This window comes from Balaenoptera borealis (assembly GCF_965194805.1).
Source record: "Balaenoptera borealis genome assembly, chromosome: 4".
NCBI classification, from domain to species: domain Eukaryota; kingdom Metazoa; phylum Chordata; class Mammalia; order Artiodactyla; family Balaenopteridae; genus Balaenoptera; species Balaenoptera borealis.
Window position 1 is genome coordinate 474,838 of NC_138861.1, and position 26,358 is coordinate 501,195.

At 41.7% G+C, this 26,358-nt stretch overlaps 1 long non-coding RNA gene across 4 annotated transcripts; it reads left to right on the forward strand.

Moving 5' to 3' along the window:
* Positions 1-807: 807 nt before the first annotated feature.
* Positions 808-13,825, forward strand: LOC309628365. 4 transcript variants are annotated; one of them, XR_014244452.1, is made up of 4 exons: positions 808-2,012; positions 2,097-10,193; positions 10,271-10,431; positions 10,567-13,825. It is a non-coding gene; the product is annotated as an uncharacterized lncRNA (long non-coding RNA). The 4 variants fall into 4 exon arrangements; XR_014244453.1 differs by having other exon boundaries at positions 808-1,690; XR_014244454.1 differs by having other exon boundaries at positions 819-2,164; positions 8,661-10,193; positions 10,567-13,822.
* The last annotated feature ends 12,533 nt before the right edge of the window (positions 13,826-26,358 follow it).

Sequence of the window (26,358 nt, forward strand, 5' to 3'; positions counted from 1 at the left end):
TTTATATAATATAAAGGTAGTGTGACTATACGTCTGATTTGCATGTGGCAGCCCTAATTTTCACCTCATGCCCTCATGTAGATAAGAGCCATCCTTTTCACTTTCAACAGGGACATGGTTCGGATGATAAATTATATGGTATCCAATCCAAGAATGACGCAAAAATATATGGTATCTAGTTTGGAAATATCATCCACAGATGAGAAGAACAAGTGAATCTTTCAGACACAAAGCAGAGGTGGTAAGAAGGGTGCTTTGTTTCTTACATACGAAGTAAATGTAACAGAACGCTAGGAGAAAAAAGAGGAATTTTGTTCGTGGTATGTTTTATGAAGATAGTTATAGTAAACTTTGTAATTAGCATTCTAGATTGTATCTTTCTTTCTAAATGCAGTCATACTTAAGAGATTGTTTTACAGTTTTGATCTTGTTTCCAGGTAAATGGGACCTTTTTTTATTGTTACATAGCGTTATCAAGATCTGTATGAAACCTGCTTAACTATTACAATCAAGATTCTGGTTACCAGGGACTTCCCTGGTGGCACAGTGGTTAAGAATCTGCCTGCCAATGCAGGGGACACGGGTTCAAGCCCTGGTCTGGGAAGATCCCATATGCCATGGAGCAGCTAAGCCCGTGTGCCACAACTACTGAGCCTGTGTGCCACAACTACTGAGCCTGTGCTCTAGAGTCCGCGAGCCACAACTACTGAAGCCCGCGCGCCTAGAGCCCGTGCTCCGCAACAAGAGAAGCCACCGCAATGAGAAGCGTGCGTATCACAACGAAGAGTAGCCCCCGCTCACAGCAACTAGAGAAAGCCCGCGTGCAGCAACAAAGACCCAATGCAGCCAAAAATAAATAAATAAATAAATAAATTTATATATTAAAAAAGCTGGTTACCACAATGGACAAAATAATGTAAGCAGATTGTGTTACACAATTTTTTATCTAAAGGTTATTTCTATCTGGGTGCATTTCTCATTACATAAGGGACAAGAAAACCGGGGAAAATTCTACAAAATTCTTGCCCTAAATAATTACACTTAGAAAATATTTCTGTCATTTCAACTGAAAATATCTCACTTTGTATGTATGGCTGTTTTGCAGAAAATTACTTTCAACTAACTGGTTTTAAAATTAAAATATTCATGTAAATAGAGATACGTAAATATTTTAGCTGTGGATTACATTGTAGAAGCATAATTTGTCGTAGAGACCATCCTCTTCCATCAAAACAGTCTGAGGAAACAGGTGTAGAATAGATTATATTCCATTTAAAACATTGCTTGCTTTACTGTTTTTAAATAGGCTTATGTGAAACTGTGCCCGCTGGGAAAAAATGAAATCAGAATGAATCATACACCCAAAGGTCATTGATCTAAAAATACAGGTCCTGTGAAAGGGATAAACATGTTCAACTTAGTGGAAGTCATCAAGTGAGAGGACTTGAGAATCCTTCCAAACCGTTTAAGCCTCCGAGGTTGTTAATTAATTTATCAGGAACAGAGAAGGCAGCCACTGCCTGGTGCCCTGTGTCAGCGGGGAGCAGAGCAGATGCAAAGTGACCCTGCCAAGGAGGGACCGAGATCAAGGGGCTCCGCTCCGCACGGCAGGGAGGGAGAAGCATCTGCGCGAACACCCGAGAGAGCTGAGCCTCGGTCCCCAGGCTTCTCGGGAAGGCAGACCTGACAGGTGCGCAGGAAGCGCTGGGATGGTGGCGCTGGGCGGCTGCACTTCCGCAGCAGAAAACTAGCTGGTGGAAACAGGCCAGCGCTGTTGTCATCAGGGCAGCAAACAGAGCCCCCAAAGCGAGGAGAGTCCGGCGTCGGTCCTGTAGACGCTGCTGCAGTTGTTCTGGACAGAGAGGGCACTGCTAAAGGAGCAGGGAGGGGCCTGCTGGTGCGGAAGGAAGTGGCAGGAGTTGCTAGTTAGTCTTTTTTTTTAATTGTATTTTTGTAACCGAGCCGCTAACCAACAGACGACGTTCTCTGATAAGTATGAGAGAGAATATTAGGTATGATTTCAGAGTTGTGATAGCTTGATGTAAACAGTTGCCCTGCCCCACAGAAAGCTAACGGGGTAGATCTCTCTTTTACAGATGCTTCGGTAACAGAAAACTGTCTTTGGATGATACTGCTTCTTGGTGAATAAGTGTACACAAATAAGGTGGGTTTATCAATGGTGGGGCAGTGAGATCTGTTTACTCTGGGGGCAGGCTGTTTAGGGACATGTCATTAGCGAGTGAAAAATAATAATAAAACCAATAAAAGTCAGGGTGACGTTTATTATCACTGTGCTGGTGATTATTAACATTATCGGTAATAAAATACTCTTCCCTGTGTGAAAGAACCCTGCCATCCTCTGACTTCCTCGAGCTCCAGTATTTCCTCGGTATCCGCAGGGCACCGGTTCTAGGACGCCCGCAGATACCAGAATATAAGTCCTTTATATAAAACAGCCCCCCGGTATCCACGGTTCCACATCCATGGATTCAACACATCAAGGACCACGGATATGGAGGGCCGACTGTACGTATATGTGTGTCCTGTACAGAAAAATCTGCAGACACACACACTCACATACAAAGGACCACATGGAGATCTAACTTTATTGAGAAGTTTATTCACATTTAAATTGGCAAAATGACCTTCTCAAGTTCGAATATAACCCGGTCCAGGGCTCAACACTAGTCTGCCACAAAATCCTATTGTCTCATTGAAAGGATAACAAGAATATATATATATTTTTTAATTTAATTTATTTTTTTTTGTAATAGAATCTCTCCATAGGGTTGATCCCTTAAGTCTGTGAGGTAAATCTCCAATTAGTAGATGAGAATATCACAGATTACGGTTAATAATTTTCCCAGTGTCATACAGTTAGTAAACTGTAAGGTAGGAAATTTAATTCAGGTCTTCTGAATCTAATACTTTACTACGATTATAATAAAATATTATTTTAGTATAGTGTTTTCATAAATTCAGTGATTTTTTAATTAAAATTTTCTCTCTTAATATAAGTAACTATTTAAAATTCAACTCATTTTCTTTGACATATAGAATCAAGGGAAAAAACTAATTTTATTTAAATTCTAATCAAAGTTTTCTTTGCTCTAAGACATGTGAGGTCTATGAAATTGCAGATGCCGCAAAATAATTTTTTATTTATGAAGACATAAATATAAAATACTTACAATCACAAGTGTATATATATATCCTCACATCTGTGGTTGTGTGTGTATGTGTATGTTTCTGCTCCCTACTATACACTTAATCAGTCAATAGCACATGGGCTCTGAGCTGTTAATATTTAGATCCTGTAATGAGTAGAACTCAAGAAATGCATTTTTCACAGAGACTACCAGAGGATAATTTCTGAAACACCTAATTGACAAATACAAATCTCTAAAATATTCAGTAATAGCGAATTTGTCTTCAATAGTGAATTCTTTTTTTAAAATTTATTTTATTATTATTTTATTTATTTTTATTTTTGGCTGTGTTGGGTCTTCGTTGCTGCGTGCAGGCTTTCTCTAGTTTCGGTGAGCAGGGGCTACTCTTCATTGCAGTGCACAGGCTTCTCAGTGCAGTGGCTTCTCTTGTTGCGGAGCATGGGCTCTAGGTGCGTGGGCTTCAGTAGTTGTGGCTTGCAGGCTCTAGAGCACAGGCTCAGTAGTTGTGGTGCACGGGCTTACTTGCTCCACAGCATGTGGCATCTTCTCAGACCAGGGCTCAAACCCGTGTCCCCTGCATTGACAGGCAGATTCTTAACCACTGTGCCACCAGGGAAGCCCAATAGTGAATTCTTTTAGTCTAAAAAATGAGTCTAATTTAATTAGTATTAGAATAAGCCTAGAGATAATTTTGGATGTATTAAAAGAAGCATTACATAATCATTGCAGTGAAGAACTCCATCAGTATATACAGTCAATGGGGAAAATGGACGAGTAAACCTACATCTACTTATCCTTTTGTTCAGTGCTCTGTTCAAGGAGCTTTGGCAACATGGGAGAAGGTCATCCACATCCAATCGGGTGTCATGGAAAGTGGTCTGATCTGGGTTATGAAGGTGAGAGTTTCCTTTCTAAAGGGGGGAAGGGGGAGTAAGAAAACTGGTGACGGAGACAGAGGGGACTGTCGTAGATGTCATGAAGGTGTCGTAGAGCATGGTAAGTCTGGGGAAGCAAGTTGGTCATGGCCGTATCACAGGTTGATCAATGTAGAGGAGCTGGAGCTGGGTGATGTGGAAAGTAGACAGATCCAGAGTGTTAAGAAAAGGAATTTAAATTTATTTTCTATCTGTGGGGAAGAAAGGCAAAAGCTGATAATTCTCCTCCAAAATCTTTCTTTCTGGGTCATCGCCTCTCTCAGGACAGGGTGTCGCCACGTGACTGAGTTCCAGTGAATGGAAAGGGCAGAGACAGATGTCCCTCCTGTGGGTGTGTCCACTCTCTTTCCTCCGCTGGCCCCCTGGGATGGTGACGCTCTGAGCATTGTTGTACGCCATGTGTTGAAAGTTCCAGAACCTCTATCGGCCTGATTGCTGCCACTAACTCTTGACCTAAACTATTGTGTTACCAATGTGCGGTTATTACGACCAGGCCTAGTTATTAAAGAAGTTTGGACAACCCTAACTAAATTTGGAATACACTGGTATATTTCAATCTGGATTGTGTTATAATCAGACTGTACTTTGGAATTATATCTTTAGCAGCAATGATAAGGATGGGAGGGAATCACTTAGGAGGCGACTGTGATAGATTTGGTGAGGACCTGGACTGAGAAAGACACAGAGTTTTATCTGATGGACAGAAAGTTTCCCACCCTAACCCCCTCCTCCTCCCTCCTTCCCTCCCTCCTTCCTTCCTTCCCTCCTTCCCTCCCTCCCGTCCTTCACTTCTTTTTAAATCTGAGAGATATGGTGATATATATCTGCCAAATAAAAAGGCAATGGCAATTAATATAAATGGAAAACTTGCAAACCCAAGATCTTTAGCAGATGAATCTGTAAGAGCTGGTGATTGACTGGATATGGTAGATGAATGACACAAAGAAGTCTAGAGTGACCCACAAGTCTGGCTTGTGTAAGTGATTAGACACTGTGTAGGAAATTTAGAGAAGGACCATGATTGAGATGCACAGGGAATAAGTTAAGTATTGAGCACATTGACTTTGATTTGGCACTAAAGCACTGAAGAACTGAGGAAGACATGTCTAAAAGATAAGTCGATTTGGAGTTTAGGCAAGAGGTCTGGGCTGTTGATAACTTTGTACTGTCATTTTCTTGTGAAGCAATGAAAACTGGCTGAGGGAATGGCACAGGCCCTCAAACTGGCGATGGGAAATACTGATTTAAAGAGGGACAGAAGGAAAACAGATGACCTCAGAGAGTGAAAGGAGTGGCCAGAAGGATGGGAGAAAAAGCAAAATAGCAGGAGATGAATCACCAAAGCTAAAGAAAAAGAGAATTCAGGGTCCAAAATTCCACAAAGAAATTCAGATAAGGACTAAAAATAGTTCATTAGATAATACGTCTCGAAGGTTGACCTTACAAAGAGCAGTTGGCATGCAGTGGTGGTGACAGAAGTCCCAGCAGACTAAGCCGCGGCGGATGAAGGGCTCTACAGGACAGACAGCGACCTCAAGCAGTGGATGATTGGATCACAGCCGCAGAGGGATGTTGAGTCAAGGCAGAGATGAGAAGTTTTCTTTTGAATTGAGGACCCTTTACCATATTTACACTGTGAGAGATAAGAACAGTTCTGCAGATCTAGAGGGGGAGGTGCTATCTGATGGGTTAAGTCTCTAAAGCCAGGGAGGAGAAGGGTGTGTAGGTTTCCCTTGGGCAGGAAGTGATGCCTCTTCCTCCCTGAGAGCGAGGAAAGTAGAGCTGAAGTTTACACAGATTACGTAGCAAGACATTCAGGAGAGACCTCCTTTGAAGGTTTCTCTTTCTGTGATAAAGATAAAGAAACAAGTGAAGGGAAAATGAAATGATATAGAGAATGAAACTGTAAATGAGGGAGAAGGTGATGGGATGGTAGATCTGGACATTTGTGGGAAAGCACACTGACCAGGGCATAAAGGGATTTGCTGGGTTGCACTGAGCACCTGGATGGGGCTGGATACCACGGCTTTGCAGGGCCACCTATATCCACTTGTGTGATTTTCTCCAGCCCAGCAGGATAGTTGGGGACACACTACCAGCACACCCAGGTGATGGTTTCAATCCAGGCTGAGGCTTGCAGGGCTTTTTAGGGGAATGAACAGGGCAGCAAAAGAGGTAAGTAATGCTGAGTGGGATCTCCGCTAAAATGTCCTGTATGAATGTTGTACATAATGTCAGCCAATAAATTGCTTTAGATTGTGTTACGCACAGTGTGGACATAATGAGTTGGCACACAGGGTGGAAATGCAGTACCAGAGGGACAAAAATAAAAGCCTGTTTTAATGACTGACTTTTGGTCCATAAAACTTTATTTGAGATGTTAAGGGCTAGCCAATGTATTTTACGGCAGTCTTTAAGTGGGCATCTGGTACTGCCCTAAACTAACATTTATATTTCTAACAGCTTTCCAAAAGACGACCGCTAATTCCATCCTGATGTGCTGGTTCGCCTTTCTATAAAAACAGCCTAAGTTCTTGAACTTGAAGTGGGGATAACATATTTTTGCTTTTCACATGTCATGGGTTTTATTTAGCTCCATCTTGCTCTCAGGAAAGGACAGAGTACCAGAGGGAATACATATCTTTTTGAACATTTTTCTCTTGGCTTTCTTAGCTAACTTACTGTTCATGATGCAAAATCATTCTATCTGATATAAAACCGTCAGCGTGCAAAACTTCATAATCAAAAAGAGCATGGTGCTAAATTTAAACTGGGAAAGGACTTTACCATGGAAGAGAGATTCTATTTTGTGCTCTTAGTAATAATGGAGAGTGACACGTCTTTGCCACTAGCTGGCTTTTCCTGTTGCTTCTGTTGCCAATAGCCACACTGCTCTATGGTGAGCTTAATGGATGGTGACACATATTGCTGCTTATGTTAACATGAATTCTTTTGACTCCCCCCCCCCCTTATGAGTACGGGATGGGATGCAGATGTTTCTTGTAGTTTTAACTGTGTGCCAAGCCAAATATCACTTACGTTCTTACTGATTTATGTGACAGCCTGTTCACTTGTGCCATGTGGCTGTTTAGTGTTTTGCATGTTTATAAATGTCTTTGTGGACATACATGTGTGTATAATATGTAGGTCGGTTTACATGGTTTGGGGCCAAAGTCCTAACATTAATTACTGTAGTTGATAAAAATAACTGAGCGGTTATTGAGCACTGCTGGGCCAGTTGCAGTGCTAAGTCAGCTGCATATGCTAGAAACCCAACATTTCACCTTTACGGTTGTGGAAACTAGGAATCAGAGGTAAGGTCACAAAGCTACACTCTATCGGGTATGTTAGGGCCAGAACTGACCCTAAAGTCCAGGTTTTAAACATACACCCAATTATTCTTCTTAAACTATTCTCAAAATAGCTTTTAAGATTGACTGCAGATAATCAAAGCAAAGAAAATGAATCCCACTTCACAAGCTGTATATACTTGAATTTTGTAATCTGTGTTATCAGATAGCAAAGGTTTGTTAACATTTGTCTGCACCAAATTATACCATTAACCTTTCCGTGGGAAAAATAGCTATAAATGTAAGCATAATTTAAAGCTATGTTCTTCTCATTTTTAGATGATTAATTAATTTAATTATACGTATCACCTTCATTTGCCTTTTATTTATAAGACACATGCTCAAAGATTAGGAAATTGTACATGAGAATCAAAAGTCAACAACAGTTGAATTATCTAGTCAATTTAACTGTTATGTTGAAGGCTATTGTGTGGGGTTCTAAGACCTTCAAAAGAAAGCTACTTTCTGAAAGGGAAATAAGAAGAAGAAGTAATACTTAATCCTTCAGGTTGATCAGTAGGGAAATGTCCCCCGTAAACTATGATTTATAACTATACTGATGATTAAGATTTGAAAATATAGAAAAATAAGGTGATATGGTTTATGGCCTTCTGACTGGAATGCACACGGACATCAGTCAGAAACAATGTTCTGCAAAAAAGGAGAAAAACACTTTTATATGTTTGGTTTCGTTGTTGAATTTCATGATCAAAGCTCTGTGAACAAGATATTATTGCTCCCATTTGAGGTGAGGAAATTGAGATTTGAAGAGATTTTCCTCAAGATCACAGAGCAATAATTTGACTCTAAGGTCATGCTTTTAATCCCATCTCCATGCCACTTTCCATGGATTATATTAAAAAGAGCATTTGTCAGTAAGGGTGTTTTATTGTGTCTTCAGTGCTGTCCATCAAAAGTATTCTAGTTTGCTTGGTAGTTGTACCCTTATCACATTAAAAATGCTTGCATATTGTTTGATGAACTTGATAAAATTGCCTTTTCATAACTTCCCAATCCCATGATGACAAAGTAATTTTTAGACGGTAATTTTACTATATACTTTCCTATTAGGTGAAGGATGCATGAACCGTTTACAAGAGTAAGAATTGGAATTGGCTTTATATAACAATGTTTTATAAAATGTCTCTGTTTTCCTTTGTCTCATCGCCCCTACGTTAGGTGACAATATGTCTCTTTACCTGCAGAGCTAAGCACCACCTTCTCAACCACCGTGACCATCAAGGGACCACACCCCTGCGAAGGCTGACTTGCACTTGTCCTTCTACTTTTAACTTCTCTGCTTTTTTAACTCAATGGGTCACACAAATTAATAATGAAAATAGATTCTCATTCATTTTTGTTGGTCAAAAGCAAATCAAAGGTGTGTGAGAAAGAAGGATTATGGAGAATTATGCCTGAAGTCAGAGGAGCAGGAATCAAAACGTGCAGGACCTACTTCTCTTCAGATCCAGTTATTTGAATCATCACTTCCTCCAGACCAGAATTTCCCAGGGCAGTGGGAGAAGCTCTTGGTGATAACATACCTAAGCGTGTTATTATGGACACTGAGTATCCTTTAAAAATGGTCATTTAATTTCTTGTTGAAAGCTGACAAATTCCATAGAAAATATTACACACTCTTGTTTATCAAAATGCCTGTCCCTCTGCTAGACAAAATAAGTCTCCAACTAAAGTACAGTTCAAGATGACATGGAAGAGAATTTTTCTTAAAGAGGTTGACAATGTGTGGTATCGATTTACTTTTCATTCTCCAATTATAAACAATTTGCATTTATTTTTTTCCTGATAGTGGAAGGAAAATAGTAAAGAAAACTAATTGAGTCATACTTGCTGGTCCGTTTTTATTTCAATTAAGCTAACAGAGGGCCAGTTAGCTGGAGAGTAGGGTAAGGTTGACTAGAATTACCATCCCTAAAGGCAACAGTCAGATTATTTTTACCCTGATCTGCATTATCCTCCCCCCACCAGCAAAACCAAATTCAGCTCCTTTGCAGGGGACGCAGTGGTGCAGAGCGGTGAATCATCCCGGACTAAGTTTCTTCTGACATCTCTGTGCCTCAGCTTTCTCGTCTGTCAGGAGGAATAATACCAGACGTGTTGTGATTTTTATGTGAATAAATGTTTGTGCTACTTATATGTTGGAACCCTATCCCCCAGTGTGACAGTCTTAGGATGTGGGGTCTCCGGGAGTGGTCAGGGTTAGGCGGGGTTGCCAGGATGAAGCCCTCGGGAACGGCATCAGTGCGCTTCTGCTAGGAGAGTCGAGAGAGAGCTGAAGCCCTAGCCCTCTGCCGTGGGAGGGTAGGAGAGGGTGGCAGCCTGCGGTGTGGACGAGGGCCCTCACCACAATCCAGCCGCGCTGCGTCAGTAACCGCTGTGTAGAAGGCACACAGTCTAGGCACTTGGTGAGGGCAGCGACACTGACTAAGACAAAGGGTTATAACGCGCTCAGAACAGTGCTTGGTCCAGAGGGATTTTTGCCCCTGAATGTGGGATTTTAGCAGCTTCTCTTCACTGAGAAAAGGACAGAATTTGCCTTGTGTTTCCATTTGTCTGATCACAGCACTCTCCCGGAATCAGCTGAGATGAGGAATACGGACTTTCACCGGCGTCCCCTCCTCTGCCGCCCCCTCCCGCCGCGACACTGCGCTCTTTCCACGACCGCTTCACATGCGCCTCCCGGGGCCTTCTCACTGCCTGTTGCTTATTCCAAGGAGGTACTAGTTTCCGAGCTGCTGTAACAAGTTGCTACCAAGTTGGCGGCTTAAAACAGCGGAAACCTATCTTCTCACAGTTCGGGAGGCCAGAAGTTCAAACTGAGGCGTCAGCACCGCCATGATCCTTCCAGAAGCTCCAGGGGGGAAGCGTCCCTGTGTTCTTGCAGCCTCGGGTGGGTCCTGGCGTTCTGCGGATTGTGGCAGCATCACCCCAGGCTTCAAGGCCAGCGTCTTCAAGGCCAGCGTCTTCAAGGCCAGCGTCTTCCAGGCCAGCGTCTTCCAGGCCAGCGTCTTCAAGGCCAGCGTCTTCCAGGCCAGCGTCTTCCAGGCCAGCGTCTTCAAGGCCAGCGTCTTCCAGGCCAGTGTCTTCCAGGCCAGCGTCTGTGTTGCTCTTCACGTTAATTAACCCTCTCTTCTCCTGTCTGTGTAATCTCCCTCTGCTTCTCTCTTATAACACTTGCGACTAGATTGAGGACCCACTCACTTCGTGCAGGATAATCTCCCCAAATCGAGATTGTTAACTTAATCACATCTGCAAAGGCCCTTTTTCCTGGTAAGGCAAGATTTACACATTCCATTGACTAGTATCTGATACCTTTGCTTTTGGGTGGCCATTATTCGGACCCCTACATAGGTGACCTCTTCTTTAAATCCACAAATGTGTTGATATTTTTCTAATGGCACTAATCTCATTTTTAAAAATAATTATGTGTCTAAACTAAACATGTGTAATTGCCTGTTACACTGTGGGTTGGATGAAAGGAAAAAAGTGTGTCCTTTTTTATCTCTGTTTTCTATCTATCCTCCATAATAACAAGTTCAGAAACTTGCATATGGCTATCAATTTTTATTTAATTACATTTAATAAGCTTTACAATTATAAATATTCCTTATGGTGACTGATATTGAAAATATAATTTACTCATTTTTGTTGTATTCTAAATCTGCTTTTGTTATATTCAAGTGCTAAGCCTTAGATTTACCAAAACAAGAAGACCAGGTTCTTATACGCAAAGAGCCCACAGCCTAGTTGGAGAGACGGACAATATGAGGAAATGATCGGGAACAAATGTGAGGATGCTAAACACTCAGGGAAATCAGAGAGAGACCCTCCCCGGGGGTCACATATCAACTCAGAGCACAGGCGGGCCTAAAACTGCTTCTAATATAACCTGCAGAGAAATCGGAGAGAGACCCTCCCCGGGGGTCACATATCAACTCAGAGCACAGGCGGGCCTAAAACTGCTTCTAATATAACCTGCAGAGGTTACATCCAATTCGCATATTTCTGATCACTAAATACTAGAATCTTGATTGACAGACTGAACATTATTCATCTGAAATGTGTATGATGTGTAATTAAAATCTAACATGTTAGTGACTGTGATCCTAGTTCTTTGACATATTATGCAGAATAAAGGCCTCCTCACTTTCTCTTTCTTTCTAAAAATATAATTCCATTTGGCTACAATGTCTTGTTCTTTGCTGAGATGATAAACAAGCACCTTATATCTTGGTTTACTGACTTATCTGCCTCCATTGTAAAAATAATTGTGTCCTCACAGGAGAGTAGGATTGTCTTACAATCTCTACTCAACCTTCTGAACTCACCCTCAAGTGAAAATCCAAGTGGGATGAAAGAGCCCTGGTCTCTTTTCTTCTGATCCTCCGGTAATTGGCCCTGTGATGTGGGGAAACACAGTGGCTACTCCTCTCGTGATAGGCCTTTTAGAGTTTTTTTCTCCAAGGGGCCTAAAGGGCATTGACTTTAGTTCAGAGGGATTGCAGAGGTATGGGAATTACATTCTGGTTACTACTATATTTTCATATATGACAATTTTCTCTTCCAATAATTTATTCCCAAATGTATAAACAACAAGGATAATCTTTTTATTTGTGGCTTTCAATCTTAATAGACTTATTACATCCTGATTTTTATTACATTTTATAATACTTTTGCTCCCTTCACTCAAAAACATCTTTTATTCTGCATGTCTCTCCCTGGTAAAAAGTTCTCACTTGGGTCTAGATAACAATAAATACAATAAACCTGTTTGTTTTGATCATTTTTGTTAAAGAAGAATTTTCCTTGACACTTCATAAAGACGGTAAGGAAGACTTTACTCTAGGGGGGCCCCTGAGCTAGAGAGCAGGCTCAGCTCCCGACGAAAGAAACGTGAGGACTTACGCCAGGGCCAGGTAGGGGTCAGTGCGGGGATTACTAAGAGGAGCATGCAGGCGGCGGGGATTCTGGCTAACCAGCCTGGCGGGATTCTTGCTGAAGGCGGCTCAGAGATCAGATGCCCAAGGTGGGGCATGAGGGATCCGATCAGATATCAAGAGTGGATGATTCTGGCTAAACCGACTTAGCAGGATTCTTGCTAAAATTGGACCTTACGAGGCCAGAGCCCCCGGGAGGCTTTGGGTGAGGAGGGGTCTCAGAGGAGCAGAACGAGAGTTTGATCTAGAAGAGATTCTGTCTCTTTTCTGAACATTTAGGAGGGTGTTTAAAATATCTGGTAAAATCTTTCATCATCCCATCCTGGAAGGTAACTTATGCTTACAGACACTGGATGTTTTATGTGCACGGCAGGCAGTAGTTGTTGCTCTTCTTATGTTAGAGATAAGAACGCCGAGGCTCGGAGAAGCTAGGTAACCTGTCCAAGGTCCCATAGCCAGGAAGTGCTGAAATGAACCAGTTTAGGATCACCTGGGATCACCAATGCATTATTACAATGGAGGAAGCGGGGAGCTGGAGAAGGTGACCATCTGGAGCAGATCAGCTGAGAGGATGCCAAGCCCACCCACCTACTGGGTGGGAGGGGATCCTGGGGCTGCAGAGATCTGGCTCCACCCTACCCCTGCCCCCACTTTCCTACAACAACTCCCGTTGGCCTAACCCATCAGGAAGCCAGGGGACGAGGGAGTTTTTTGATGCAGTCCACACAGGACACAGCACAGCTTGGAGGAGAGGGGAGATGATCTAGGGGCGCAAACAGGAGTTATCCGGTAGGGGGGTGATGGTTGCGGTTAGGGTAATCTGTGTCGTGGGCTCAACTGTGTCTCCCCCAGTGTTCACAGGTTAAAGTCCTAATATCGGGTAGCTCAGAATGTGGCCATATTTGGAGACGAGACGGGGCCTTTATAGGGGTGAATAAGTTGAAATGTGCTCATCAGGTTGGGCCGAATCTAATACGACTGGTATCCTTAGAAGAAGAGCTTTGGACACAGACAGGAAAAGAGGGAAGATGATGTGAAGATATGGGGGGAAGACAGCCATCTACACGCCAAAAGGAGACGCCTGGAGTAGGTCCTTCCCTCGTGGTGCAAAGAAGGAACCAACCCTGTGATACCTCGATCTCAGACTTCAGACTCCAGAACTGTGAGAAAGTGAAGTTCTGTTGTTTAAGCCCCCCAGTCTGTGGTACTTTGTTACATCAGTCCGAGAAAGCTAAAATATTTAAGGGGAGGAGGGGCAAGATGGCGGAAGAGTAAGACGCGGAGATCACCTTCCTCGCCACAAATACATCAGAAATACATCTACACGTGGAACTGCTCCTACAGAACACCCACTGAACGCTGGCAGAAGACCTCAGACCTCCCAAAAGGCAAGAAACTCCCCACGTACCTGGGTAGGGTAAAAGAAAACAGAAACAACAGAGACAAAAGAATAGGGACGGGACCTGCACCAGTGGGAGGGAGCCGTGAAGGAGGAAAGGTGTCCACACACTAGGAGCCCCTTCGCGGGCGGAGACTGCGGGTGGCGGAGGGGGGAGCTTCGGAGCCACGGAGGAGAGCGCAGCCACAGGGGTGCGGAGGGCAAAGCGGAGAGAGTCCCGCACGGAGGCTCGGCGCCGAGCAGCGCTCACCAGCCCGAGAGGCTTGTCTGCTCCCCCGCCGGGGCGGGCGGGGCTGGGAGCTGAGGCTCGGGCTGCGGTCGGATCGCAGGGAGAGGACTGGGGTTGGCGGCGTGAACACAGCCTGAAGGGGCTAGTGCGCCACGGCGAGCCGGGAGGGAGTCCGGGAAAAGTCTGCAGCTGCCGAAGAGGCAAGAGACTTTTTCTTACCTCTTTGTCTCCCGGTGTGCGAGGAGAGGGATTCAGAGAGCCGCTTAAACGAGCTCCAGAGACGGGCGCGAGCCGCGGCTGTCAGCGTGGACCCCAGAGACGGGCGTGAGACGCTAAGGCTGCTGCTGCCGCCTCCAAGAAGCCTGTGTGCGAGCATAGGTCACTCTCCACACCGCCCCTCCCGGGAGCCTGTGCAGCCCGCCACGGCCAGGCTCCTGTGATCCGGGGACAACATCCCCGGGAGAACGCACGGCGCGCCTCGGGCTGCTGCAACGTCACGACGCCTCTGACGCCGCAGGCTCGCCCCGCCTCCTCCGTACCGCTCCCTCCCCCCGCCTGAGTGAGCCAGAGCCCCCGAAGCAGCTGCTCCTTTAACCCCGTCCTGTCTGGGCGGGGAACAGACGCCCTCAGGCGACCTACACGCAGAGGCGGGGCCACATCCAAAGCTGAACCCCGGGAGCTGTGCGAACAAAGAAGAGAAAGGGAAATCTCTCCCAGCAGCCTCAGGAGCAGCGGATTAAAGCTCCACAAACAACTGGATGTGCCTGCATCTGTGGAATACCTGAACAGACAACGAATCATCCCAAATTCAGGAGGTGGACTTTGGGAGCAGGATATATTAATTTTTCCCCTTTTCCTTTTTTTGTGAGTGTATATGTGTATGCTTCTGGGTGAGATTTTGTGTGTATAGCTTTGCTTTCACCATTAGTCCTAAGGTTAGGTCTGTCCGTGGTTTTTTTTTTTTTTTTTTTACTCAAAAAAAATTTTTTTCCTAATAAATATTTTCTTAATAATTTTTCCTTATTTTCTATTTTTAGAAATTAAAATTTTTTTAATAAGTTTTTTCATATTTTTTTAAATTAAAAATTTTTTTTCTTAATAAATCTTTTTCTTAATAATGTTTTTCTTATTTTTTACTATAAAAAATTAATAAATCTATTTTTAAAAATTAAAAAATACTTTTTTCTGAATATATTTATACTCAATAATATTTTTTCTTATTTTTTATTATAATAGCTTTATTTTATTTCATTTTATCCTCTTTCTTTCTTTCTTTCCATTTTTTTCTCCCTTTTATTCTGAGCCATGTGAACGAAAGGCTCTTGGTGCTCCAGCCAGGCATCAGGGCTGTGCCTCTGAGGTGGGAGAGCCAACTTCAGGACACTGGTCCACAAGAGACCTCCCAGCTCCACGTAATACCAAACGGCAAAAATCTCTCAGAGATCTCCATCTCAACATCAAGACCCAGCTTCACTCAATGACCAGCAAGCTACAGTGCTGGACACCCTATGCCAAACAACTAGCAAGACAGGAACACAGCCCCATCCATTAGCAGAGAGGCTGCCTAAAATCATAATAAGGCCACAGACACCCCAAAACACACCACCAGATGTGGACGTGCCCACCAGAAAGACAAGATCCAGCCTCATCCACCAGAACATAGGCACTAGTCCCCTCCACCAGGAAGCCTACACAACCCACTGAACCAACCTTAGCCACTGGGGACAGATACCAAAAACAACGGGAACTACGAACCTGCAGCCTGTGAAAAGGAGACCCCAAACACAGTAAGATAAACAAAATGAGAAGACAAAAAAAACACACAGCAGGTGAAGGAGCAGGGTCAAAACACACCAGACCTAACAAATGAAGAGGAAATAGGCAGTCTACCTGAAAAAGAATTCAAAATAATGATAGTAAAGATGATCCAAAATCTTGGAAATAGAATAGACAAAATGCAAGAAACATTTAACAAGGACGTAGAAGAACTAAAGAGGAACCAAGCAACGATGAATAACACAATAAATGAAATTAAAAATACTCTAGATGGGATCAATAGCAGAATAACTGAGGCAGAAGAATGGATAAGTGACCTGGAAGATAAAATAGTGGAAATAACTACTGCAGAGCAGAATAAAGAAAAAAGAATGAAAAGAACTGAGGACAGTCTCAGAGACCTCTGGGACAACATTAAATGCACCAACATTCGAATTATAGGGGTCCCAGAAGAAGAGAAAAAGAAAGGGACTGAGAAAATATTTGAAGAGATTATAGTTGAAAAGTTCCCTAATATGGGAAAGGAAATAGTTAATCAAGTCCTGGAAGCACAGAGAGTCCCGTACAGGATAAATCCAAGGAGAAACACGTCAAGACACATGTTAATCAAATTATCAAAAGTTAAATATAAAGAAAACATATTAAAAGCAGCAAGGGAAAAACAACAAATAACACACAAGGGAATCCCCATAAGGTTAACAGCTGACCTTTCAGCAGAAACTCTGCAAGCCAGAAGGGAGTGGCAGGATATACTTAAAGTCATGAAGGAGAAAAACCTACAACCAAGGTTACTCTACCCAGCAAGGATCTCATTCAGATTTGATGGATAAATTAAAACCTTTACAGACAAGCAAAAGCTGAGGGAGTTCAGCACCACCAAACCAGCTTTACCACAAATGCTAAAAGAACTTCTCTAGGCAAGAAACACAAAAGAAGGAAAACACCTACAATAACAAACAAAAAATATTTAAGAAAATGGGAATAGGAACATACATATCGATAATTACCTTAAATGTAAATGGATTAAATGCTCCCACCAAAAGACACAGATTGGCTGAATGGATACAAAAGCAAGACCCATATATATGCTGTCTACAAGAGACCCACTTCAGACCTAGAGACACATACAGACTGAAAGTGAGGGGATGGAAAAAGATATTCCATGCAAATGGAAATCAAAAGAAAGCTGGAGTAGCAATTCTCATATCAGACAAAATAGACTTTAAAATAAAGACTATTACAAGAGACAAAGAAGGACACTATATAATGATCAAGGGATCGATCCAAGAAGAAGATATAACAATTGTAAATATTTATGCACCCAACATAGGAGCACCTCAGTACATAAGGCAAATACTAACAGCCATAAAAGGGGAAATCGACAGCAACACAATCATAGTAGGGGACTTTAACACCCCACTTTCACCAATGGACAGATCATCCAAAATGAAAATAAATAAGGAAACACAAGCTTTAAATGATACATTAAACAAGATGGACTTAATTGATATTTATAGGACATTCCACCCCAAACCAACAGAATACACATTTTTCTCAAGTGCTCATGGCACATTGTCCAGGATAGATCATATATTGGGTCACAAATCAAGCCTTGGTAAATTTAAGAAAATTGAAATCGTATCAAGTATCTTTTCCGACCACAACGCTATGAGACTAGATATCAATTACAGGAAAAGATCTGTAAAAAATACAAACACATGGAGGCTACACAATACACTACTTAATAACGAAGTGATCACTGAAGAAATCAAAGGGGAAATCAAAAAATACCTAGAAACAAATGACAACGGAGACACGACGACCCAAAACCTATGGGATGCAGCAAAAGCAGTGCTAAGACAGAAGTTTATAGCAATACAAGCCTACATCAAGAAACAGGAAACATCTCGAATAAACAACCTAACCTTGCACCTAAAGCAATTAGAGAAAGAAGAGCAAAAAAACCCCAAAGCTAGCAGAAGGAAAGAAATCATAAAGATCAGATCAGAAATAAATGAAAAAGAAATGAAGGAAACAATAGCAAAAATCAATGAAACTAAAAGCTGGTTCTTCGAGAAGATAAACAAAATTGATAAATGATTAGCCAGACTCATCAAGAGAAAAAGGGAGAAGACTCAAATCAATAGAATTAGGAATGAAAAAGGAGAAGTAACCACTGACACTGCAGAAATACAAACGATCATGAGAGATTACTACAAGCAACTCTATGCCAATAAAATGGACAACCTGGAAGAAATGGACAGATTCGTAGAAATGCACAACCTACCGAGACTGAACCAGGAAGAAATAGAAAATATGAACAGATCAATCACAAGCACTGAAATTGAAACTGTGATTAAAAATCTGCCAACAAACAAAAGCCCAGGACCAGATGGCTTCACAGGCGGATTCTTCAAACATTTAGAGAAGAGCTAACACCTATCCTTCTCAAACTCTTCCAAAATATTGCAGAGGGAGGAACACTCCCCAACTCATTCTACGAGGCCACCATCACCCTGATACCAAAACCAGACAAAGATGTCACAAAGAAAGAAAACTACAGGCCAATATCACTGATGAACATAGATGCAAAAATCCTCAACAAAATACTAGCAAACAGAATCCAACAGCACATTAAAAGGATTATACACCATGATCAAGTGGGGTTTATTCCAGGAATGCAAGGATTCTTCAATACATGCAAATCAATCAACGTGATACATCATATTAACAAATTGAAGGAGAAAAACCATATGATCATCTCAATAGATGCAGAGAAAGCTGTTGACAAAATTCAACACCCATTTATGATAAAAGCCCTGCAGAAAGTAGGCATAGAGGGAACTTTCCTCAACATAATAAAGGCCATATATGACAAACCCACAGCCAACATTGTCCTCAATGGTGAAAAACTGAAACCATTTCCACTAAGATCAGGAACAAGACAAGGTTGTCCACTCTCACCACTATTATTCAACATAGTTTTGGAAGTGTTAGCCACAGCAATCAGAGAAGAAAAAGAAATAAAAGGAATCCAAATCGGAAAAGAAGAAGTAAAGCTGTCACTGTTTGCAGATGACATGCTACTATACATAGAGAATCCTAAAACTGCCACCAGAAAACTACCAGAGCTAATCAATGAATTTGGTAAAGTAGCAGGATACAAAATTAATGCACAGAAATCTCTTGCATTCCTATATACTAATGATGAAAAATCTGAAAGTGAAATTAAGAAAACACTCCCGTTTACCATTGCAACAAAAAGAATAAAATACCTAGGAATAAACCTACCTAAGGAGACAAAAGATCTGTATGCAGAAAATTATAGGACACTGATGAAAGAAATTAAAGATGATACAAATAGATGGAGAGATATACCATGTTCTTGGATTGGAAGAATCAACATTGTGAAAATGACTCTACTACCCAAAGCAATCTACAGATTCAATGCAATCCCTATCAAACTACCACTGGCATTTTTCACAGAACTAGAACAAAAAATTTCACAATTTGTATGGAGACAAAAAAGACCCCGAATAGTCAAAGCAATCTTGAGAATGAAAAATGGAGCTGGAGGAATCAGGCTCCCTGACTTCAGAGTATATTACAAAGCTACAGTAATCAAGACAGTTTGGTACTGGCACAAAAACAGAAATATAGATCAATGGAACAGGATAGAAAGCCCAGAGATAAACCCATGCACATATGGTCACCTTATCTTTGATAAAGGAGGCAAGCATATACAGTGGAGAAAAGACAGCCTCTTCAATAAGTGATGCTGGGAAAATTGGACAGGTACATGTAAAAGTATGAAATTAGAACACTCCCTGACACCATACACAAAAATAAACTCAAAATGGATTAAACACCTAAGTGTAAGGCCAGACACTATCAAACTCTTAGAGGAAAACATAGGCAGAACACTCTATGACATAAATCACAGCAAGATCCTTTTTGACCCAGCTCCTAGAGAAATGGAAATAAGAACACAAATAAACAAATGGGACCTAATGAAACTTAAAAGCTTTTGCACAGCAAAGAAAACCATAAACAAGACCAAAAGACAACCCTCAGAATGGGATAAAATATTTGCAAATGAAGCAACTGACAAAGGATTAATCTCCAAGATTTAAAAGCAGCTCATGCAGCTCAATAACAAAAAAACAAACAACCCAAACCAAAAATGGGCAGAAGACCTAAATAGACATTTCTCCAAAGAAGATATACAGATGGCCAACAGACACATGAAAGAATGCTCAACATCATTAATCATTAGAGAAATGCAAATCAAAACTACAATGAGGTATCATCTCACACTGGTTAGAATGGCCATCATCAAAAAATCTACAAACAATAAATGCTGGAGAGGGTGTGGAGAAAAGGGAACACTCTTGCACTGTTGGTGGGAATGTAAATTGATACAGCCACTATGGAGAACAGTATGGAGGTTCCTTAAAAAACTAAAAATAGAACTACCATACGACCCAGCAATCCCACTACTGGGCATATACCCTGAGAAAACCATAATTCAAAAAGAGTCATGTACCAAAATGTTCATTGCAGCTCTATTTACAATAGCCAGGACATGGAAGCAACCTAGGTGTCCATCATCGGATGAATGGATAAAGAAGATGTGGCACATATATACAATGGAATATTACTCAGCCATAAAAAGAAATGAAATGGAGGTATTTGTAATGAGGTGGATGGAGTTAGAGTCTGTCATACAGAGTGAAGTAAGTCAGAAAGAGAAAAACAAATACAGTATGCTAACACATATATACGGAATCTAAGGAAAAAAAAAAAAAAGGTCATGAAGAACCTAGTGGCAAGATGGGAATAAAGACACAGACCTACTAAAGAATGGACTTGAGGATATGGGGAGGGGGAGGGGTGAGATGTGACAGGATGAGAGAGTGTCATGGACATATATACACTACCAAATGTAAAATAGATAGCTAGTGGGAAGCAGCCGCATAGCACAGGGAGATCAGCACGGTGCTTTGTGACCGCCTGGGGGGGTGGGATGGGGAGGGTGGGAGGGAGGGAGATGCGGGAGGGAGGAGATATGGGAACGTGTGTGTATGTGTAGCTGATTCACTTTGTTATAAAGCAGAAACTAACACACCATTGTGAAGCAATTATACTTCAATAAAGATGTTTAAAAAAAAAAAATTTAAGGGTCTGACCACGGAAATTATTGGCTGGGGTGGGGTGGAGGACAAGTAAAGGCCAAGAACTGAAAAGGTTCTTTAAAGGGTTCCAACCATCATATACGTGGATATTGAAATCGCCAAGAATTGGGATGAGTAGGGTCAAAGACGCTGCCAGTGAGCCAGGAGCTAAAACACAGTAGGACAGACTTATGGGGGGAGGGCGACGTGGATGCCCGCAGGGGCGTAGGAGACAGATGATGGCAACAGGGAAATATGGTGATGTTATAGTAGAGGGAGAGAGAGTGGTGTGGAAGAGGAGGAGGAGCAGTGGCCCCTGGGAGGGAGGGAACAGCCACTGCTGGAAATGACCACAGAGGAAGCATCCATTTACTCACTAACTTAAAAGACTTTCTGAGCACCTGGTCCGTGCTCAGCACTCCTCTAACTCCAGCAACATATCAACGAAGGAACATTAAAACTCCTGCCCTTGTACGGGAAAGATATCCTAATGCATTTACTTGATAAATAGCAGACATAAACAACAATAAAGTATATGGCCCCTAGAACATGATAAGTATCATTGGGAAAAGTAGCACAGAATACGGTGAGCTGGGAACACGAGGACAGGGTAAGATTATATATATATTGAAGACTGAAATTGTAAGCAATAATTAAGAAGGTTAAGGTGCCAAGAGAAGGCTAATTCTGGGTGAAGTGCTTAACGGTGTGTGGTCAGCTGCCGGGTCAGGTTGCTGTGAGCTCGGGGGAGGTTCTCATGGACCAGGATTCTCTCCTTGGCCAGATTCCCTGCATTTCCTATAGGCATGACCCCAGGGCTTCACCTACTGACTATATTCTTATGACTCCAGAATTTACATTTTTATCTCTTTCTTAAAATATTTTAATGATGGTTTGTATTTTTTTAGGCATTTCAAATGAAAGGTGAGTTCATTGTTTTTCCCCCAAACCAGTTTCCACTTCTTTGTTATCTATTTATTGCCTTGCTATCTATCCAGGCACCCAAGCTAGACACTATCCTGTCATCCCGAATCCCCTCCTTTTTTCACCGACATCCATTTGCCTTCAAATAACTGACTTATTAGCTTTAGAAACGTGACTGTCATCACTCTCCTCTGCTGTCTCTCTCCATTCTTACTGACAATCTTCTGTCAGAGCTCTAAGCAGCTTTTGGATGCACCTCCTACAAGCAAAGGCAAACTTTCAAAGACAGATGGTCTATTCAAATATGTTACTATAATTACTTTCTTCTTCCACAGTGAACTGGCCACCCAAGAACAGAGCTACAGTTTATTAAACACTAAATAATTCAAAGCAATATAATTAAATATTTTAATATAGAAATAATAAAAATGACATATTCCTCTTACCGGCAAATCCTTTGTTTGGTAAATATAAGGACAAAGGAGAGCACTATTTTGAGACCTCGTATCTAGCATTTAATACCTTGCTTACACAAATGCTCTTTAGAAATTTATCTTTCCGTGAAGTCATCAGTTCCAGATTTAGAGTTAAGGGAAGTAAACTGAGATAGGTATTATGACTGGAAACTAGGTGATTTATAATCTTACTATTTAGAAATGCTCCCTGTTCTAAACTAATTTTTTAATCTGATGCTTTACAAAGATTAAATAAGAGCGGCACTCACATTGATACGCGCCAGAGGAGAACTGTGCAAACATTTCCCTGACGTTGGCGCTGGGAGCATTTACTTTATTCTAAACATTCAAGTTTGGCAACTGTGAGGATGGCTGGAAAGGCCAGAATTTCCCAGAATGTGGCTTCAGGTTTCACGTCTCTTTTACCTTGAAATGAAATCAAACATTGGGGAAAATGCTCCCACAAATAGAGCTTTTAACATTTTGAATTAAAAGCATACATCCTGAGGCTAGAAACTGGTTTTGAAATTTATCCCAGGAAAATCATTTGCTTATTTTCAGGACAAGTCTAGAACCAGTTTAAAGTGGAAAAAAATTTAAACTTCATTACAATAATCAAAGTTTTCTACGTAATTAATTGTTAATCTTTACTACTACATTAATGAAAGCATGTCCCTAAGGTATAGATTTCTATCCAACAGATGTTGAGAAACCGGACCACGTTTAGACCAGTACAAGTCCAAAATAAAAAATAAAATGTATACAATTATCATTTAATGCAGGAGAACGTCAGTCCCTCTCAAACTTGTCATTTTCATTTGAGATATCACAAAGAAATACTACTCATAATTTTTTATCTATTGAATATCTTTATAGAGACCACAATATAATCAGCTTAGTAATCAGAAATTGCTGTCAATGTTACAATTATTTTTTCAACATTTAGTCCTACATGCTTTTGAACTTTACACGAATGACTTCAAATTGTTTAAAAAACTAAAACTATTGTTTTTTTCAGTTTAAAAGAAAAACTCAGGAGGAAAACTGGAGACATCAAATATAAATGACCTTTTGAGAAGTTCTGGCACCAAAGGAGGAACTAGAAAAAGGAGCGGTGGTTGGTGCAAAAAGCGGGGTCAAAAGAAGATTTTACTTTTTCTAACGAGAGAAACAACTGCATGCTTGCGTGCTGTTGGAGATCATCCAGTGACGGGAGAAAATTTGGTGAAACAGGAACAGAGGGAAGATGGCTGGCGAGTAAGCTCTAGTGCGCACGTGGAGGAATGAGCTTTAGATAAAAACACCAGTAGTTCCGTAAAGCTGAGTTCATGGGACAGACGCTGGTGAGTTGGAGATAGAAAAGGGGAATCTGGCCTTTCTTTTCTGACAGCCTGGGCTTTCTCAGCTACAGAGGAAGAAGGTTCTCGGCCGGGAGTGATGAGCGCGGAGGTGTGAGAAGTCCGAGGAAGGGGGCAGGGAGGGTCCTCGCGGGCGCGGCGGGGGGGACCGCGGGCAGCCGGGCTGCGTGTTTGCCGTCAGCCTCGCTCGCGAGCTCTGCTGTAGGTGTGAGCTGCGCGCAGAGCTGGATTAGCTGCTGTTGTAAGGTGCCCAGTGGGAGAAAGCGAGAGAGCTGAGGATGATTTCATGGGAGTGACTGTAATGACAGTGGAATTTAAGCTGACTCAGGAGCAAAAGGAAATGAAGAAGATGAAAGGGCGTGAAAAGCGGTCGCATCACAGGATTAGACGTTTCGGTGGGCTTTGGAGTTAGAGAACTGAGATGTGCGGAAGGAAAGGAGCTGGTGGTCCAAGAGTCGGGTGAAGGGAAGTGAGGTCACAGGAGGGCTGCTTTATTAGAGGTGACCCGGCCGGGGTGGTTGAGACATGCGGAGGATGAGAGCTTCCGAGGAGAGAAGTGCAGGAACGGAGAGCCCAGGGGCGGGGAAGAGGTACCTGTGCGCAGGTGGACAGCCAAGAAGTCGGACAAGATCGGAAATCAGGCGCACGTGTCTGAGATACGCAGGCTTGAGACCGGGTTTTCACAGATGACGGCCTCAGTGAAGGATGAGGGTCAACCCAGAGAAGGGAGGACGGATGATCTGAGCCGCAGCAAGGAGCAAGGAGAACACCTGTGCCAGCTCCCAGCGGTGGTAAGGGGTCTGCAGGGAAACAACACAAGCCCTCGCGCCTGGAGAGGTTTCTCAGCGGAGAACACTTAGGAGCCCTAATGCAGCCACGATCCTCAGTGAAGCTGTTAACTCTTATAAACTGGGACCAGGGTCATATAGATTCTGTTTTCGTCATAGCAGGTAGCACAGTGCTTTGCGCTTGGTAGGAAGTCTTTGTTAAACGGATTTTAGTTTTACTATGCTATCACTTTACTCTGCTGCTCAGGCAATAACTGGTTACATTGGAATCAAGAACAAAATGTGAAACTCTAGGATAGGTAGACCTTTCATTTCACTCTGTTAGAAATACTTAGTAAGCACTGGAGATACAAAAGGAAATAGAAAACATGCATCTGAGGAATTTACAGTGAACAATATGGCTGGAACCATTAAAATGGCAAAGCGAGAAGAAACCCCTTGCACAGAAGGACATCTGAAAAGTGTTGTAGGTGGTAGGTGAGTAGGGTGGAGATAAAGATTGATGGAGAATAAACTCCTCCATGACATGCAAGCTAATTTAGAACTGAATTACAATTTTACGAATCCCAAGGGTATTATTACAAGGGGTCAGATCAAGCAGTGATTCTGATGAATTTGCAAAGGCAAATGCAGCCGAGAACAATCCTCTGCATTGTTGTCTACTGTCCTCCTCCTTACATATTCTTACTAAGTGAATTGAGCAAATCTATGTTATTGTGAAATATCAGTGAGCAATATTTAAATATATGTCATTACATTTTTCTTTTTTGGATCTTCTGGGAAAATTGGGTGGAGTTTCCATCCATTCCAATGCTTTAGAGGGTAGCTTCAGTGGCAGCTGTTATTGAATGATGGAATGAAGAGGGTGCAAATACAGAGGCACAATAAAAAGCCATTTGTGTGTAAACTTAGGAAAGAATGAGAAAATAAAGAATATGATATTTTTAGCTTGTTTTTCCGCTTCTTTGTTTTCTCTACGTTTTCTTTTTACTAGGATGATCAATCATTCCAGAAATACAATATAACTTTTTGTCTTTGTGGATTTAATTGTAACAACTTCATGCTCTCTAAAGCTTTTCTATTTTATAAGGACATGTGGTGGATTAAATAATGGTCTAAAGATTTCCATGTCCTAATCCCCAGAGCCTGTGAATGTTACCTTATATGGCAAAAGGTCTTTGCAGTTGTGATCTAGGGTAATCTAAATTAGATTATCATGAATTATCTGGGTGGGTGATAGAATCACAGTGGTTCTTATAAGAGGGAACAGGAGAGTTGGTCAAGGAAGGTGATGTGAGAACAGGAGCAGAGATTGGAGGGTGGCAACCTCTGGACCTGGAAGAGGCAAAGAACGGAGTCTTCCTAGGGTCTCCAGGAGGTGCCAACCCAGCCATCACCTTGACTGTAGGTCCAGAAGTATTTATTTCTGACTTCTGACCCCAATAACTGTAATGTGCTGTTACAGGCAGCTAAATTTGTGGCAATTTGTTAAGGAAACTAATACAGTATGTATTACTTTTAAATCAGAAAAAGTTATTAAAATAAATAAAAGAGTGAAAAGTTTTCTATTCTTTTAAAGTACATAAATTAAGAGTTTGGGATTAATATAAATACACACTATTATATATAAAATAGGTAACCAACAAGGAATTACTGTATAGCACAGGGAACTATACACAATATCTTGTAATAACCTATGACGGAAAAGAATATGAAAAAGACAATGTGTGTATGGATATATATATATATAAATCACTGCGCTGTATACCAGAAACTAACACAAAATTGTAAGTTAACTACACTTCAATTTAAAAATCTATAAAAAGCAAAGTGGTTTATATT